This window comes from Alexandromys fortis, unplaced genomic scaffold (assembly GCF_014885135.2).
Source record: "Alexandromys fortis isolate MF-2015 unplaced genomic scaffold, M_Fortis_MF-2015_v1.1 scaffold_125, whole genome shotgun sequence".
Classification (NCBI taxonomy): domain Eukaryota; kingdom Metazoa; phylum Chordata; class Mammalia; order Rodentia; family Cricetidae; genus Alexandromys; species Alexandromys fortis.
The window spans coordinates 5,146,437-5,161,424 of record NW_026068026.1 but is presented as its reverse complement, the minus strand read 5'-3'; the positions used below and the strand labels follow the sequence as shown (position 1 = coordinate 5,161,424).

Here is a 14,988-nt window from a genome sequence, read left to right as displayed (position 1 = left end):
GGAGTGCTGTCATCCTGTGTGTTTACACCACCTTCCATCACGGCGCCCCAGTCTGACAGCATACCATGATGTGTTTCAGAGGCAAAGAGGAAAGCACCCCGTCTCTTACCTTGATGGCTTCCATTGATCCTGTCAGCAAGTGCATCAACGAATATGGAAAAACAAATCATGCACGCTGACCTTGCCTTAGGATGAGAAACATAAATTCCAACATTAATTCAACTTGAAGTTTTGAAAAGGAAAATAGACAGATCGTGAATATGGGGGTTGTTCTTAAAGAGCCTTAAGTGAAGGGGAGATTTGTTTCATTGTTATTTTAGCTTGTTTCTTTCTTTCTTTTTGTGGTGCTTGGGGTGCCTAGAGCCTTGGGCAAACTTAAGAAGATTCCATCTCTGTCTATACCGGTGCCCTCTTTCCTCTTTTTATTCTGAGAACAGGTCTACTAAGTCACCCAGGCTAGCCTTGGACTCTCTGCCACTGAGCTAGGTCTTAAATGTGAGATCCTCTGACCTCAGCCTTGGAGGGAGACTTTGTAAAACCTGCACAATAACTTCTTTACCACAGACAGCCATCTATGCTAAAGCTGGCTGTATGAGAACACAGTGAGTAGGGGTTCAGCCTCTGCCCAAAGGTTCAGCAGAAAGGAAACCATCAGCCTCACCTCACACACGTTTCCCTTTGAGGTTATCACAGCCTTCCTACCTCAGTTCTGAGAAAGAGAGGGGGCTTTTCTACTGAAACCACCAGGAGTCAGCCGGCGTTTAGTCAGACTGAGACTCAGATATTCAAGACTGGATTCTGCTTTCTTTTAGATTGACTTCTTTTATTGTATGTGTGGGAGTGTTTTCCTCAGAGGTCAGAAGAGGCCACAGGATTCTGCTCCAGCTGGAGATATAAATGATTGGGAACCATCTGGGGATACTGGGAACCAAACTCAGGCTCTCTGCAAGGGCAACAAGTGCTCTCCACTGCTGAGCCATCTCTCCAGCCCCTGAGGTCAACTTTTCTTGAGTTAATAATGTGTAGATCTTGCAAGGTGAAAGAAGCATTAGTAGCTTAGGAATATACTGTCTTTAGCTCTGGTTAGAAAAAGTGTGGGAGAGCCCTTTCCCCTGGCTATAGTTGAGAAGGTTATGACTGGTTAGCCAAGCACGCCAGTGCCCCACACTTGGGCTTTAATGGGGAAGCCTGAAAGGTCTGGATCGTTCATCACTTTTTTTAAAGTTTGTTTTGGGGAGTTGTTTGGTTTGGGCCTATCACTTTGGCTACTTTCCTGCTAGATGTTGAAGGCCATAACAATGCCAAAATTAACCCTTTAAAAACTATTAAGGACAGTTGTCCCATCTGCTGTTGTACATCGAGATCCTGCTGTGTCATTTCCTTTGAAGCATTGAAGGGATTCTTCTGTGTTGGCCTTCTTTGCAGAACATACACTGGTTAGAGTCTAACTTAGATTTCTGGGGCCTCTGACCAGGAAGACAGGTGGCTTGACTTAGCTGTAGGATCCTTTGAGAAAGGTCTCAATAAATAGCTGATCAGGAGGTAGTGGCAAAAATTCCAGCCCCATTGACCGCTTGTGTGCATCTGCACTGGCCTCCAGGTTTGGATGCTGAACATTCAGAAGGTTTGGTTGCACCTTTTCTTTCCCTTAAGCAGGTAGAGCACCAAGGCAGGGAGCTTACAGACCTAGCACAAGGCAGAGATAGTGCAGAGGCTGGCCTGCCTGAGAGGGGTCTTAGCAAAGGGTATAATATTAGGGATATGAGTCACCAGAAGCTTACCTGAACAGTAGAATATAATATGGCCTCCTGCTGTGCCTTCATGGAAGCAACTGTAATATTCTCTTATAAGCCACCGGGGAGGTTGGGAACCTGTACCAGGTTCCACATGTTATTGGGGAAACTGGGGGTCCCTGTTAAGGTTCTTTTATGTTAATGTAAAGATTATTTTAGTCTTTGATAACAGAAGAATGCCCTCCAGGCCCAGCTTCCCATTCTTCAGTCCTCAGAGTGGCTTATTAATTCAGGTAAGGTCACGAGTGTTGGTTTCAAATGGGGCTTTGAGTTGTTTCTGGACCCATCCCACCAAGGGCAGTTTCTTCCAATCCAGTCCCTGACCGCCAACAGAGGTGAGCTTGTGCCATCCAGACACCTGCCAGAACTAATAGCTGTCAGCTTCCTTTTGCTGTCGTGCTCTGAAAGTCTGCTGACGTTTGCTCTAATAGTTGCCCTGTGAGACGCTCAGCCTTGGCATTCAACCATGCAATGGGGTCCTTCATTTACACACCTCAAGGCTCTGTGTACCTGGTACTGCAGGTGCTGCGATTCTGATTCATAAACTCTTATAACAACCCAACAAGATAGGCATTTTCTCCCCAGTTTTAAGAGGAGGCTCAGACGGTTTGCATGATGTACTCAAACTCACAGTGCCAATTATAAAGTGTTGGGATAGAAATTTAGGCCAGCCTTACTTGAATAAAATGTGTGTAGAAGGTCCAAGATACTTGTCTGGGTAGCAAGAGCCACCCCACCTCCTCAGCAGTGGTAGTTTCCATGAGAAATGTCCCCCGTAGTCTCAGTTGTTCAGGAGGAAGAAGTGCATCATGGGAGGTAGGCTTTAGGGTTTAAGGCTCAACATTTTCAGTTTCCTGTCTCTGCCTAGTGCCGGGGTTGAGGATGTGTTCTCAGTCTCCTCCCTCAGTCACTGTGCTGCCGCACAGCCCCGCCTTGGTGAACTCTTATTCCTCTGGATCCAGGAGATAAAATAAACTCACATCTGTAAACCATTTTGGGTCATCTCATTTGATCACAGCAAGATCTAATACACCAGTTCTGCGATTGAAAGATTAGTCCACCTCTGAGTTCTACTCTAATCGGCAGTGTGGGTGTAGGGCCAGGCTCAGGATGGGAACATTTGTTTGCCTATTTGCTGTGTCCTTGTGTTTATCAAACTACCACAATACCTTGGTAAAAGCAGCTCTGCTGAAATCAGAGTTCCCATACATCTATTTTCCTTGGCTTTTTACATTGCTCAAATCTATTTTGTTCTTATTCAAGCATAGAAAAACCCTTCAGGCAGGAGAACTCTGCTAACTACAAAAAAAATTTAAAAAATAAAAATAAAAAATTACTACTAACACCATAGTTTCAAGTCAGAGAAGTTGATTTACTTAATTTGTCAAGCACAAAGGAAGTCCTATGCCCCCAAAAGTGAGGTCAAGGGGGCCCAGAATGCCAACTGGAGATGCTCAGTTAGCTAGGAACTTGCCCTGGCCAAAGTCTTGGGCCTGCCAAGTTTGTCCAGGTCCAGACTAAATGGATGGGAGTAGCTGAAAAATGTTAGCTCTTGCGCAAGCATCACTGCAAAGAAAGGAATGGGAAGAGAAAGAGCAATCAGCTGCAAAGCCTTAACAACCCAGAGGCAGGGAGGATATGGGGTGAACAGTAGGTCCAGGACCACCTCTGAATGGAAGACCCACATAATCAAAGAGATTCAGAAGGTACAGAAAAGCATCAAGCGGAGGTGGCAGTCTAGACCCTTCCCTCAAAACTGAGTGTGCCCCTGTACCTCCTTATCATGTGCTATCTGAAAACACAGCACCTACAGTTTACCTTGGCATTTACCTGCAGCTGAACCCTGTATTGTTCAGTTCTACGGCCAATGTCATTAAGATAGAAACTATGCTTCCCTAATATTTTCCTCTAAATGGCTCTAGGTTAGTGCTGACTGGGGACAAAAATTAAGTCAAAGTTATTATTCCTCATGACTGTCAGGAAGAATGACTGACAGCTACTTATCAGGCTCCAGGGTCCCTCACTCTCCTGCTTCCTATGCAACTCTTCTTCCCAACTTCTGGCTTTTCTGCTTAGCAGAGGCCTCATGTCCACCACAAGGAGCCTAGCTGCAGATCCACATAGAACTCAGCTGCAGGACTGATGTCCTTTTCTGGCTTCCTTTCCACCCACAATCCAGTGGCTAACGTGTCCACAGCCATGCCTGATGCATTACACGGATGCTAGAAGTGAAAACGCAGCTCCTCACTTACACACTGAGCCATCTCCTGCCCTGACCGACATTTCTTTATGTAGGCTCCTTCCATTTTAAATAAAGCCTAAATTATACGTTTCTATGTTACTTCAGTTTAATTCTGAGCCTCCTCTATGACAGTAGGATGATGAAGGTAGAACTTTTCAACCCCGATTGTAGGCATAAGTAAGGAAGTCACAATAGACTGGAATAAAGGATAAATATTTATTTGGGAACATTCACACAATAAAGGTAAAGAGCTGGCATGGTCTTCTGCCCTAGGGACACAGGAAGCTGCAATCAGATCTCCAGCTACCACATGAGAGTGAGCATGCTTCTTGTCTGGGCTTATCAGCCCACATGTAGTATAATGGGCCAGCACCCCAAAACCTATTGGTGGAATGAATTCCCAAAACACCTCCCTCTTTTGTCTAAATAAGAGGGTTCTAAACCTAATACAAAACTATATCCAATAAGAACAAAGAACAAGTCCATCATAAACATCAGGCAAGAAACGTGCTAAATGTCCAGTCTAAGGTAATTAGCAAATAACAGATTTCAATAGTTGTCCTATAATGAGGAGTCTAAGTCTTGGACCTAAAATGCCTTGGCTATGTTATATTATGAGAGGATATTAGCCCTGACTGTCTAGTTTTCAAACCCAACAAAGACTTGAGGAGGAAACTAATGTTACCATGTTACCTGAGTAAGCAAGCAATTTCCAAAAGGTACAAGAAATGATAGAAACAACTGGCTGGCCTGGGCAGTCACCCAAAGTCATTTGCAGTGTTGGGGAAACCAGCTTTCACTGAGGCCTAGAGTATCTGACCGTTTTTAGAAGCAGCAAGATTTGAAAGACTGTCCTAGACTGTCCTACCCAATCTTGGCAAAGTTCAGCAGTCGCTTTTGCTTGTATCCTGTTTTTTTTCCAGTTTGAACAGTGCGCATATTGCACTGAGGCAAGAGCAGTTCTTTGCCCAAAGGCCAGTGTTGCTAATAAGTAGCATAGAAAACAAGCTCCAAGTGGAGTGTCTTTGATGTTCTACATTCTCAAAAATAAATCTGTGCTGCCAGGAGCAACCATGTCTCATTAACACAATCCTGAGTTATCTAAGTGCCATGTTTTACAGGTCTTTGAAGTGTTTGAAGATTGCCTGTCTATGCAGAGTACATCTCTATGCATCAAGACCCTAACAGTACTAGAAGTGTAACAAACATGGGTGACTATTAACCTGTAATTCTTAACCTGTATATCTGAAAGACTAAAGCTTCATAGAACAATCTTTAAGCAGATGTGAGCACAAGGACAATAACCTCAAAATTGTATCAATATAAAAATATCTTGATCAGATGTAGAAATGTATAGTGCAATATGATAATATCCTAAAATCGGATCAATATGCAAAATATCTTAAGCAGAGGTAGGAACATACAGTATAACAAAAATATCTTTACAATATTTGTACACAAATGTAAATATAAATAACATAATATTAAATATAATTTATTATAAATATAAATAATTTATTATCAATATACAAATGGTCTGAGACAGGAATACAAAGAATTTTACATATGTATCAATATACAAATAATCTATACTAATGTAAATTGTCTATAATGAATAATTCACAAGTATACACATTAATCTACCTATTATCCCATCCCACCCATTCCCCCTTTTCTTCCCCAAAAAGATTCCTGAGCCTAAATTTCATATTCTATCCCCAACCCTATATAACTTATAACCAACTCCATACAGATGGGAAGTAAGTGGGGCCACTGGCAGTAGAACCAGGATCTAACCCTAATGCATGAACTGACTTTGTGGATACCATTTTCTATGGAGAGATACCTTGCTCAGCCTAGGCACTATGAGAGACAGGGGGGAAACCTTGATCCTGCCTCAAAAAGGTGATGGGACAGATTTGACTTCCCATGGGAGATCTTACCATCTCTGAAGAGCAGATGTGGGGTGGGGTGGCTTGGCAGGTGGGGTGAGCAGGAGGAGAGAAGGGGAGGTGAACTGGAATAGGTATATATAAACAAACAAACAAGAAAGCAAGCAGGCTGAACAAAGTATAGGGAGCAAGTCATTAGCAACACTCTTCCATGGTTTCTGCATCAGCTCCTGACTCCTGGTTCCTGCCCTGCTTAAATTCCTGTCCTGACCTCCTCCAGTGAAGAACTAGAATCTGGAAGAGAGGACGTCACCTTTTGTCAGTCAACTTCAGAAAGGTTTAAGCACTGAAGTGATTAGAAACAACGTTGCTCAAAGGAAGTCATCTCAGAGGAAAACAGACAAGGTATATGAACGGGAAGAGGCCTTCAGTTTCATATAAAAGACTGTAGACTGTAACTTAACCACAACTGCTTGCCCTTAGCTCAAAATGCCATGGACTCATAGCCCAGATAAAGATTTATATCAAAACTAATATCAAGCCATGTCTAGCATGACCAACTGCAGACTCATACCGGGGACATCTGTCTGATGATAATCTATTCTCATGTATCTGATATGATTCTAATAATCTGTATCACATGAAAAAACACATGCTGTTAAGCAATCTTTTCTTATAAAGGATGAGCTTCATGCCTAATAAAGATACATTGAGATGCAATTCCTTTGAGTCTTGTGTCTGGCATTCAGCAATTCCTTACCTATTCCTGAGACCCTGTCCCATTGGTCCCAGTGCTCCAGCTGAGCTGGTCCATAGCAACACGATCTGGCCCAAAACCAACTTCTGAAAAGAAAATACTGGACTGCAGTTTCTCTTACATCAACCACCTAGGAGTCGCGCTGTAAGAAGCAACACCTCCTCGCCTCTACCATCCTCCAGGAAGCTGCGAAAAGCAGCAACCATACATGAGTACATCTCCATCCACATTAGCCAGGCTGGTGTCCAGATGGGCAATGCCTGCTGGGAACTCTAGAACATGGCATCTGGAACATGACATCCAGCCTGACAATCAGTGCCAAGTGACAAGACAATTGGGGAAATACCATCTTCAGCGAGACACCTTCTCTGCGGGCACTCATCCTTGAAGCTTGTGTCACATCTTACGCGAGAGACCATGCAGACTCCACAGGTGGCTTGACATGGTGTTGCTTGAAGAGTCCTACTATCAATTCGTTTTGGTACTGGCATTTCTGGAGTGAGTTCTTCAGACATCTCATGTATGTTATCAAGATGTCTCCCTTCCAGTGGCAACCTGTCATCTATGAAGTGTTCGTAGTCCTGGAACCCACAGTTATTGATGAAGTTCGCACTGGTTCCTACTGCCAGCTCTTCCACCCTGAGCAGCTCGTCACAGGTAAGGAAGATGCTGCCAATAACTATGCCCATGGCCACTAAACCATTGGCAAGGAAATCATTGACCTTGTCTTGCACAGAATTAGCAGACTGGCCAACCAGTGCACAGGTCTCCAGGGCTTCTTGGTTTTCCACAGCTTTGGCAGGGGCACTGGCTCTGGGTTCACCTCCCTGCTGATGGAGAGGTTCTCTGTTGATTACGGAAAGAAGTCCAAGCTGAAGTTTTCCATCTACCCAGCACCCCAGGTTTCCACTGCTGTGGTTGAGCCCTACAATTCCATCCTCACCATCCACACCACCCTGGAGCACTCTGATTGTGCCTTCATGGTAGACAACAGGGCCATCTATGACATCTATCTTAGAAACCTCGACATTGAGCACCCCACCTACACTAACCTTAACTGCCTCATTGGCCAGATCGTGTCCTCCATCACTGCTTCCCTCAGATTTGATGGAGCCCTGAATGTTGACCTGACATGTTGATAAAGTATTGTTTTCAGATATTCTTGAAAGCAGGTCCAGCAGAGCAGAAGATACTTCGTGTCCTGGAGAACAAGATTCAGGTGCCACCATGTGGAGACCAGACAGCAAGATCATGCCAGACACATCTCCTTTGGTGATGTCCTCATTGGCTTGTCTCTTCTGGACCCTGGAGATGTCTGCATCTTCTCTCCTCAGAGCCGTGGAGACGTCCTCATCATTCTCTCTCCTCAAAGCCCTGGTGTGATTTCATCGTCTTCTCTCCTCAGAGCCTTTGAAATAAACAGCGTCAACTGAAAAATTCAACCATTTTTTTCTTCATGTCATTAATTTAAGAATTTTATACATTCTTAAATTGTTGGAAATTTTGAAAATATGCTTTAGTGTTCACTTCTATTTGGTCTATTTATGTTGTATTACCTGATGTTTTAATATTCAGTGCTCCTCAAGCACTTCTGTGGGGACATTGTCAAAGCTGCAGGCTATGTAAAATAGTAACATGAAACAAATATTTAAAAGGAACAAAAGAATGAAAGAACTAGAGAGTGAAGTGGGAGGAAGAGAGGAAGTGGGAATTGATTGGTATTATTTATAAAGTATTAAAAAAATTTAAAAAAGAATGATGCCGGGTGGTAGTGGTGTATGCCTTTAATCCCAGCACTCGGGAGGCAGAACCAGGCAGAGCTCTGAGTTTGAGGCCAACCTGGTCTACAAGAGCTAGTTGCAAAGTTACAGAGAAACCCTGTCTCGAAAAACCAAAAAGAAAGAAAAGGAAAGGAAAGGAAAAAAGGAAGGAAGGAAGGAAGGAAGGAAGGAAGGAAGGAAAGAAAGAAAGAAAGAAAGAAAGAAAGAAAGAAAGAAAGAAAGAAAGAAAGAAACCAAGGAAATGCCAGGTGGAGTGGTACACACATTTGATCCCAGCACTTGGAGCAGATCTCTGTATTTGAGGCCAGCCTAGTCTACATTAAGTTTTCCTTTATCAAAAGAAAAACAAAAACAAAGCAATGAAGTAATAATACATTTAATACATGCTGAGGTCTTGTTTGAGACAGGGTCTTACTATGTAGTACAGGCTGGCCTGGAACTCTTGATCTTCTTGCTGTAACCATCTGGGTGTGGGATCCCTGGTCTGCCTCATCCTTCCCAGCACTCACTCACACACACCCACATACCTTGCTATTTTTTATGGCGCTGGTGTTGACCTGGGTTCTTGATTGAGCTATACTCCTGGCTTATTTCTTACTTAACTGAGTAAGAATACTGAGTACACACTCTGTGCTCTACTCTTGAGTAAGCTATGGAACAGTTAGCCATCTTTAAGACAACACACAGATGCCAGAGAATGCTATCCCATCTCCCCAGGGATGAGCAAGGATTCTTTAGCCGAATTCCAGAGAATAGGGGCATGTGCAGCGTGGGCTACAGTTGAATGAAAGAAGAACCTCATGCTCAAGAAAGTGAAAGTAAACCAGGCAAGGGAGTCCACATGGGCAAAGGTACCAAACCTGACAAGAATCAGTCCCCTTTGTCCATAGTGGAAGGAAACAGCCAACTCCCAGAAGTTGTCCTCTGACCTCTACACAACAGATGCATGGCCACACATAGGTAACTAAGAAAGGGAGGTCATCACTGTATAGTGGCACCACTCATAATCCCGGCACTCAGGGGGCAGAAGCAATATGGCCAGCCAGGACTACATAGTGAGGCCCTGACTCAAAACAGTAAAGCTGGGCAAGGCACCAGAGCCTGAAGGGTGGGCGGTTTTGGATTCACAGCCCTGCAACATTCAAATACCTGATATTTATTCCCAGGTTCTCTGATCCGATGTTCTACGTCCTCCGAGTTGAAAGGAGGACAAATATTGTATAACTGTTCCTTTTGTATTCTTGCCCCAGATCCAGCCCTTCCTCGTAGTGTGGCTTTGAAAAGCACAGTACTTAACTGTAATTAAATTCCTGCTTGTCAGTTCGAGCAATGGACAGCGTGGTGTGTCATGGACGTTAATATCAACAACAGCAAGAGAGGCCTATTCACTTCCGCTCAGCCCTTAAAACCCCACTCAGGCTGCACTGAAGAATCATAGGAATTCCCTAGTGAACTGTGGAGCACTCTTTCCACCCTGTGCCAGAGAACAGGCAGAAGTCGTGGTGACCAAGAGCCAAGACCAAGGCAGGTCACTGCACCCATTCCTCAATCAGTTTAAAAATAACAGTGACTAAGCAAAATAATATTTTTCTTCTAAAGGAAAATATTTGAGAACCTGGATAATTATACTAGGATGTGCATATAAACTCCAAAGATTACTAGTCAAAAATGTAGCATTTCTAGAAGCAAAATAAACAACAAAACAACCCAGTAAGGTGGCACAGTCCCGAGATGGTAGAACTCAGGAGACTGAGGAGCAATGGCGAGTCTGAGGCCAGTTCAGGCTGCAGCAGACATTTAAAGCTAGGCTGGATGGGGAGCAAGACTGCCTAAAAACAAACAAAAGCCCCACAAGTCTATAAGGCTGCACCTTCCCAGTCCTCAAGTATGTGGCACTGTTGTCTGTCCCCTCTGTGGACAGACCCCTTCATCCCATGCCTCTAACAGTCAACAATAAGAGATTTCCATCTTAAGGTGTCTTTAGGCCAGGCTTGGGAGCGTGCTTTAACCACAGCACTGCTCGAGAAGCAGAGGCAGAAGAATGGCAGCTTTGAAGCTGGTCTGGGATACATACATATCAATACCCTTTTCTTCCTGGAAACTGAAAAGCTCTTTTCTGTATACCACACAGCACTTCAATAGTTTCATGATTTCCCTGACTCGAAGGCAGACATAAATATCTGTCCCACTCTGTCCCTTTAGCCCCTATTCGGCTGTTAAATTAAAAACCACCTATGTCATGACCTCTCTACATCATCCCTGGTCCAGCCACCACTACACCTTCAGCTCTTGAGTGACCTGCAGTCAACTTGGATGACAGGAGCAGCAGAGCCTGTTGGGCCAGAGGAAGGCAACTGTCTCTGGTGTCAGGCTATTTCTGCAGGAGTAAGCTCCCATAGAAACCACCATCACCACCACCAAAGGCAGTAAGGGCCACCCCTGCCGCCCAGGCAGTAAGAGACGCAATCTCTATGCAGAAACAGACACAAGGCTCCACTAAACTTCACCTTGACCACCTCTACTTCCCTGCCCCTATTCTTTATTTTTCTTATTTATGTGCATGCGTGTTAAGCATGTATGATTCCCAAGGAGCCCAGAAGATGGTGCCAGGACCCTGGAACTGAAGTTACAGAAGGTTGTGAACACCATATATGTGACGGGAACCAAACCTGGGTCCTCTGGGAGAGCAGCTAATTTTTGTTTGTTTTTTTCGAGACAAGTTTCTCTGTAACAGCCTTAGCTGTCCTGGAATTCTCTCTATAGACCAGGTTGGCCTCGAACTTACAAAGATCTGCCTGCCTCTGCCTCCTGAGTGCTGAGATTAAAGGCATGTGCCACCACTGTCCAGTACAGCTGATGCTCTTAAACACCGAGCCACCTCTCCAGCCCCATTCTTCCTCTATTTAAATCATGTCAGTCCATTGGAAAGTGGACCTGAGGTCACTGGACCCCTTTATCTGTACTTTTGATACACACACAGTAAAAAACCTCCAGTAACATCACATTGTACTGACCAGTTTCGTGCGTCAACTTGACACACACTAGATAGAGTCAGAGGGGAAGGCGCCTCAGTGGAGGAAATGTCTCTATGAGATCCAGCTGTAAGGTATTTTCTCAATTAGTGATCAATGGAGGAGGGTCCAGCCCCATAGTGGGTGGTTCATCCCTGGGTTGGTGGTTCTGGGTTCTATAAGCCCTGGGTAGCAAGTCAGTAAGCAGCTCTCTTCCATGGCCTGATTCCTACCTTACCTGAGTTCCTGCCCTCACTTCCTTTGGTGATGAACAGCAATGTGAAAATATAAGGCAAATCAACCCTTTCCTCCCCAGCTTGCTTCCTGTCATGGTTTTTGGTTGTAGCAATAGAAATGCTAACTGAAGATTCTAAGATAGCACGACAATAAATTCAGCCACAGACACCCCGTGGGAGGCCAATGGGGCTGGCAGAGCTCCTTGGGGGGTGTACCGTGAGCTGCGCACTCCTGCACGTAGGCAGAAGCAGGAATGCAGCAACACCTGGCACAGGACGAGAAACAACCAGCTGCTGCCTGGCAGTGAACCCCACAGAAACCTACTTGTATTTGCTAGGGGAAATAAAGCCAGGATCCCCCAAAACCGTCATGTGAAATATAACATGAGACCATTTGCTCTGTGACTGGAAGGCAGATGACACATGTCCGTGTGCTGGGAGCCAAGGGGTAGGGCAAAGGTGGCGGCAGTTTGCCCACTCCCCACTGCAGAGAGCGGCAGAGCAGATCAGGGCTCTGCAGGGACAGCATGGCTGCTGGGCTGGCCTCTCCTAAACGTTTGAGAGAGAAGAGAGGAAAACAAAGCATCAGATGACACCAGACCCAGGGTGGAGAGACCCAGTGATTATGCAAAGCTTTCCTTGCGAATTTAAAGACGACCCCATTTTAACAACTGCCATTGAACAGCTGGGCAGGCATGGGGCTGCAGACATTCGGGTTTTACCTACAGCAGGCAAGGAGAACCAGCTCATTAAACAGCCCCTTGGGATACAAACAAGTGTTGTCACTGCAGTCTCTGACCCAAGCCAGCCTCTTAAGCCTGAAAATGCTCAGTCAGCTCCCTAGGAAACAGACTCAGGACCTGCCACGCTCACACCAGTGTCCCACACATCAGTTCCGGGAATAGTTTCATTTAATTATTTCCTGGTTATCATTTTGAAGCCGCCCAGGTTGGCCTGAACCCCACGGCTTTTACTTTTCTGCGCCTGTGCAGGACCCACAGCTGCTGCGGTGCTTGTGGAGGTCAGGGGATAGCAACTCCAGAACTGGCTTTGTCCTTTCACTTTGTGGGGCCTGGGATGCAGGTCATTTGGCTTGCACACACGCACCACTGCCAAGGCTCTCGCAGAACAGCTTCACTTAACTGCTCCTGCATTCAGGTTATGAAGCTACCTACCCATCTGCCATAAAATTGAACCTAAGCTACTTATCTCAGCATTTAGGGCCAACTGTCAAGAGATTCTTCAACACTTTGCCCAGCTTTGTGGGTGCAGGGGTGAGGGGACCAACACTTGAACCTAAATCCAATTGCTATCTCTTACTGGTATTTTGTTTATTTTCAAGACAGTTTCTCTATGCAGCCCTAGTTGTCCTGGAACTTGCTTTGTAGACCAGGCTGGCCTTGAACTCAGATCTGTCTGCCTCTGCCTCCCGAGTGCTGGGATTAAAGGCTCCTGTGCCCTTGCTGGCTCTCAGGACCTTACATCTGTATTAGATGAGGAGAGCGAGAGGAGACGGCGCCAAGAACACAACATAATGCAAGGCGTGTTAGTGCTGAGCCTGTGGCGGCTCCTGGCTCACTCTGGCTGCAGCCACACTCCTCAGGCACATCTGAGAAGCAGAATGATGCTGGCCTTCCTAACCAGAAAAAAAGATATGTTTTTTAAAATGCAGTTTAGGAATCCAAACATGAGTTATGCACTACAGTGTTTTCTGAAGATTCAGGGTTTGTGTTTTGGTTCTTGTTTTTTTTTTTATTTTATTTTATATTTTTGGTTTTTGATACAGGGTTTCTCTGTAGTTTTGAAGCCTGTCCTGGAACTAGCTCTTATAGACCAGGCTGGCCTCGAACTCAGATCTGCCTGCCTCTGCCTCCCCCTGCCTCTGCCTCCCAAGTACTGGGATTAAAGGCGTGTGCCACCCGGCAAGATTCAGTTTTTTTTTTAATTAGTGGAGCATTTTATTTTCTTCTTAAATATGTTTTTTTATCCTTTCAATGAAATATAGCAATTGTGAATACATGTATGTGCTTGTATGGCATTCAACACACAAGATCTAGGGTATAATATGTAGTATTAGTGTTTTTAAAAGATATTCTTTGTGCATGAGTGTTTTGCCTGCATCTGTGCACCATATGTATCCCAGGTGCCTGTGGAGGTCAGAAGAGGACATTGGGCCCAGGGGAACTGGATGGTTGTGAGCCACATGGGTGCCGGGAAACAAACCGGGTCCTCTGCAAGTGCTCTTAGCCACTGAGCCATCTCTCCAGTCCCAATGACAGATTCTCCAAAACACAGATTGGGTGCTGTAACCCATCACCCTAAGTGGTTTAAGTGGGAGGAAGTGTTGGAAAAATCAAATTACTAATAAACTGGTGAGATGCCAGACATTGTCACATGCCTTTAATCCCCGCACGAGGGAAGCAGATGCTAGCCTGGTCTACAGAGTGTCAGAACTGCCAGGGCTGTCTAGAAGACCCTGTCTCAAAAAGATTAATATGTTGACTGATAAACTGTCAATTCACAGTTTTCTGTGCTGCCTTTATCTTTTCATACTCTGGCTAGGATTTCAAGTATTCTAGACTCCTCAGAAAATTCTAAAAATAAACATTTGGTAAGTGTTCACACCCGGATGACAAGTACATAGGAAAAGGGAGGAGTCACGCCAAACTGGGAAAAGCTGGTTCCAACCCTTAGCTTTATGAAGAACATGGATAACCTTGAGAATCTGAGGGGGGAAAAACGTAGATCTTCCCTTTAAACAGCAACAAGCAAGGGTGGGAGAGATGGCTCAGCAGTTAAGAGCACTGGTTGCTCTTTCAGAGACCACAGGTTCAGTTCCCAGCTCCCACTTGGCAGCTCACAGCCAATTGTAGCTCCAGTTCCACGGGCTCTTCCGCCCTCTGTTGGCCCCCATGGGAACTGCATGCACACCAAATGCATGCAAAACAGCCTTACACAGAAAATTAAAAAATTCCTGCAGGGCAGAGAGGCTGCTTCCCAGCACCATGCTTGTCTAGTGTGCAAGAAGCCTGAATTTGACCCTCAGTGCTCATCCAAACCAGGGCCTTTCTTTACCCCAGTCTGCTCCTCTGTGGTTTTTATCTGGTAACATGGCTTCTGTCACTGCTACTTGAGCTGAAACCACGATCTCATCTTAGAACCCCCTCCTTGCTTCCTGCCACTGTTTCCGCGCCCACTGCTCTACCTGTGCAAACTTGACTCCAGCTTGACCCTCCACACCTGGCCTGCACTATACCCTGTCTGAAATCCCTCCAT

At 45.1% G+C, this 14,988-nt stretch overlaps 1 pseudogene; it reads left to right on the top strand.

The window, feature by feature from the left end:
• Window positions 1-6,758: 6,758 nt before the first annotated feature.
• Window positions 6,759-8,077, top strand: LOC126514748 (tubulin alpha-1A chain-like; annotated as a pseudogene).
• The last annotated feature ends 6,911 nt before the right edge of the window (window positions 8,078-14,988 follow it).